Here is a 4,045-nt window from a genome sequence, read left to right on the forward strand (position 1 = left end):
GCCCGGGAGGGGGTGGGGCTGGGCCTGGGGAGGAGCTGGGTGGCACTGCCGGGCTGTGGGCACAGAGCAGGCAGGAGGGCCTGCGGCAGAGCAGTGGGCGCAGAGCACCGGCCTGGGGATGGGGGGGGGAGCCCTGGGCCACAGCTGAAGGGCCTCGACCAGCATGGGGGCAGAGCCCAGCCCAAGGGGGGCAGGGGGTGGCGTGTCAACCTCCAGCCTGCCCTGGGGCTTAGGACCTGAAGGGTCTGCCCTGTTCTCCCGCCTGCCCTCCATCCCCAGCAGCCCCTGAGAGCTGGGCTGGCTCCTTGGCTGGGTCTCAGCACCGCACTGGAGCTCCCCCTTCCATGGGCACTCGGGGGTGAGAGGACCTGGGACAGGGCCTAGGTGATGGGGTCAGGGGAAGCGTGCTGAGAAGCTCCATTCATTCATTTCTGCAAACCACAGTTGCACTTGCTGAATATAGGTACAGAGGTCTCCTACTTTGGAGTTAAAGGCCCAGGTGAGAGGGTGGGCCTGGGGGTGGCAGGAACTGGGTGGGGAGGTGCAGATTTGCTCAGAAGCCAGCAACCCAGTAACTCGTGTGCACCCCCTTGTCTCCGAGCCCTGGCACTCTCCTTCCGACCAGCCTCCATCCCATCCCCATCAGGACAGGAGCCAGTGAGGCCTGGTGGGCAGACTCTTTTGGCAGAAGTTGGAAAGAGCCGACCCTTCCCCCGAACTCCCACTCCTGTTTGGCCTTCTCTAGGCCACAATCCCCTTCACCATTTTCTCTGTCCCACGCGTCCTGGGCTCTGTGTTTGCTCGCTCTGTCTCTCCTACACTGTTGCCCCCAGACTCTGGGGCAGTCATCGCACAGGAATGGAAGCCCCATCCCATCACACCTAGTGGGCTCACAGCCCAGGGCCCCCGGGCCCCACCCCCCTGCAGCCTTCCCTGCAGCGGAAGCAGCTGAAGCGTGGCTGCAGGAGCATCAGAGGCCCCGGGACTGGAACAGTTTGGCCCGGGCTGGCCCTCCCCTCGTGCCCCCGGTGTAGGAGGTCTGGGGAGAGGAAGCCGAATCTCCACTTGGCTCTCAGGGCTCCAAAGCTGAGCTCCAGGCTTCTTTAAATTGGTCCTCCCGCTGTGCTCCCCATCTCAAGAAGCAGCACGCCCTGCCCCCGCCAGGCGCTCAGGCCCAAACCCTGACCACCTTGACGCACCACCTTGACCCCTCACTTTCACATCCAAACCATCAGCAAATCCTCTTGGCCCCAAAGTCAGTATCTCCCAATTCCAAGGACTTCTCGCCAGCTTCCGACATTACTGCCTTGCTCTGAGTCCCTATCTTCCATCACTGGGGTGGTGGGGGGCTGCAGCTGCCTGCCAGCAGGTGCCCCCTGTAGTACACGCTCCCCCTCGCCTCCCCCAGCAGCCAGGGATCTTTTGAAACCCAAGTCAGGTCACACCTCACCTCTTCTCACACCCTGCAGTGGTTCCTGTCTCACTCGATGGGGGGAAGTCACAGGCCCCCCTCTGACCTACAAGCTGCCACGTGTCTGCATCACCTCCCAGTCAGCCTCCCTGACTTCAGCCTTCCCCCTCACTCGCTCTGCTCCAGCCACGTGGCCCCCTTGTTCCTCAACCCTGGCAGCTGTGCTTCGCCCCAGGGCCTTTGCACCGGCTGTTCCCGTGGCCTGAACACTCTTCCTCCAGATATCTGCATGGTGCCCTCCATTACCTCCTTCAGGACTCTGCTCAAATGCCACCTTCTAAGAACGGCCTTCTCCGACCAGCCTGTGTAAAACAGAACCACTCCTTAGCCCCCACCATCCCTCCCTGTCCCCTGTTCTTCCCCAGAGCTTTGGTCACCTTCTAACACACTTGATCATTTACTTTTTCGTCCAGTTTCTTGTCTTTCCAGCCCTTTAGAGTGTCAGCTCTTTGAGGCACGGGGGTTTCCAGCTTGCTCACACTGTAGCACGGAAGTGAGTGAGTGAAGTTGCTCAGTCGTGTCCGATTCTTTGCGACCCCATGGACTGTAGCCTACCAGGCTCCTCTGTCCATGGGATTTTCTAGGCAATAGTACTGAAGTGGGTTGCAATTTGCTTCTCCAGGGGAACCTTCCCGACCCAGGTTTCGAACCCAGGTTTCCCACATTGTAGGCAGACACTTTGCCATCTGAGCCACCAGAGCTGCACAGAAAGGATCAGGGCTGCAATTAAAGCCATGAGTCTTTGGTTCAGTGGCTGGCCCCCTTGCCTCTGCAGGGTAACGAGGAGGTGGGTTTCAGCCTCACAAGGGAAGGGATGCAATGCCCACTGCCCACCCCGCCCCCCAGGGACTGGGCAGTTGCCCCAGGGCATCGAGTGGGACAAGATGTCCTTCAAGGACTGAGTGTGCTTCTTGCCTTTCTCTGGCCCAGCCATGGCCGGGAGAGCTCTCCTCAGCTAGGAAGGGGCAGAGAGCGAGCTGCGTGCCCTCCACCCCTGGTGCTGCTCGGGGTGGAGGGTCCCTCCTTCCTGGTCAGAGTTCCATGCCTTCGGGAAAACCTGCGGTGCATGCCCCAGGAGTATCACTCCCAGAGGGGGCAGAGCTGGTTCCTGCCCCTCCAGGCTGGAGATGCGGAGGGCTCGGGACAGGACACACCTTGTCAGAACAGAGCGTCTGCCTGTGGGATAAGTTGTCTCAAGGAGACGCACCCACAGCAGAGAGGATGGGGCCCTGTCTTCCCACCAGCTCCCACCCCGTCTGTGGAGCCTGAGTCAGGGCTGTGATTATAGTGGGTCACTGGGAGGTGGTCCCTGGAAACACTGAGTGTGTGGAGGTGAGGCAGGAATCGTTCTTGATTAAGCAGGTTCCCACTGTGGGCAGCGGCAGCTCCATCCAGCGGGCCCCTCAGAGAAGCAGTGTAGGACGCGCCCCAGACGAGCCCCCAGGAAGGCAGGGAGCCGGGGTGTGTGTCTACCAGGTCAGCTGGTCATTACCTGAGGCTGCCCCAACTTCCCTCTTTCCTACTTGCTTTTCTTTAACTGTTGTTATCCTTAATCATCTGATGAGCGATATTTATCCACTGCTTGGTCTCCTGCCTGCGCTGCAGTGTAGGCCCTGTGCGGGAAGCCTGGTCTCCTTCCCTGCCGAGCCTGCAGCACCCACAACGGGCTTCCAGGCTCCCTAGAGATAGGCAGGCCTAATGAGATGTCGCCCCACCCGCTTGGCCTGGGAGCTGGGCGCTCGGAGCAGAAGGGAGGGCCTGGGGCCTGGTGGGGCTGGAGGAAGAGGGGAAAGGCTGGGGAGGGTGAGGTGCTGAAGTCTGGGGTCTGAGGAGCGGCAGGGAGGGGAGGCCAGGCACGGGCGGCTGGGGTGGGTCCCTTCCACCCTTCCCCTGGGGTGAGCCCACCCATTTCCTTCAGCTCCATGTCTCTCGGGGGTCTGCCTTCCTCAGTCTCCCCATTTGCTTCCACCCCTTTCCTGCCTCCCCACCTTGGGGTTTATAGTTTCTGTAGGCAGGCCCTCTGGGGACTGTCTGGGGCACCCACCTCATAGGAGATGGAGGTTGGGTAGTCTGGGTTTTAGATCCAAAGAAAAGAAGGCCAGACAAAGCCAGGTCTGGGACCTTCTCTTCCCCACCTGGAGACCTGGGGTTCTAGATGAAGCCCAATCGTCTCCTGGAAAGCAATCTTAGCTGGGCTGCTGTAACAGACCACCACAGACTGGGTGATTTAAACAGCAGACCCTGATTTCTCACAGTCTGGAGGCTGGAAGGCCGATATCGATGTCAGGGCCCTGGTGAGACCTGTCTTCCAGGCTTGTCGATGGTGGCCTTCCCGCTGTGTCCTCACCCAGCCCCGTGCTCTGCTGGAGCCCGGGGAGAGGGCGCGGCCCTCCCTTCCTCCTCTTAGCTTGGACTCCGATCCTGTTGGATTAGGACCTCACCCCCGTGAACTCATTTAACTTTAATCACCTCCTGAAAGCCTGTCTCCAGATGCAGTCACTTCGCGGGGACAGAGCATCACCGTATAAATTTTGAGGCGGACACAGTTCAGTCCCTAGCAGAAGTCTACGGGGA

At 60.3% G+C, this 4,045-nt stretch overlaps 1 protein-coding gene across 2 annotated transcripts in view; it reads left to right on the top strand.

Annotated features, from left to right (window-relative positions):
• The window catches only part of PACSIN1 (protein kinase C and casein kinase substrate in neurons 1), a 27,445-nt gene that overhangs the window by 1,314 nt on the left and 22,086 nt on the right, over positions 1-4,045 (top strand). The window lies entirely within an intron of this gene.

This window comes from Bison bison, unplaced genomic scaffold, assembly GCF_000754665.1.
Source record: "Bison bison bison isolate TAMUID 2011002044 unplaced genomic scaffold, Bison_UMD1.0 scf7180017864270, whole genome shotgun sequence".
NCBI lineage: Eukaryota > Metazoa > Chordata > Mammalia > Artiodactyla > Bovidae > Bison > Bison bison.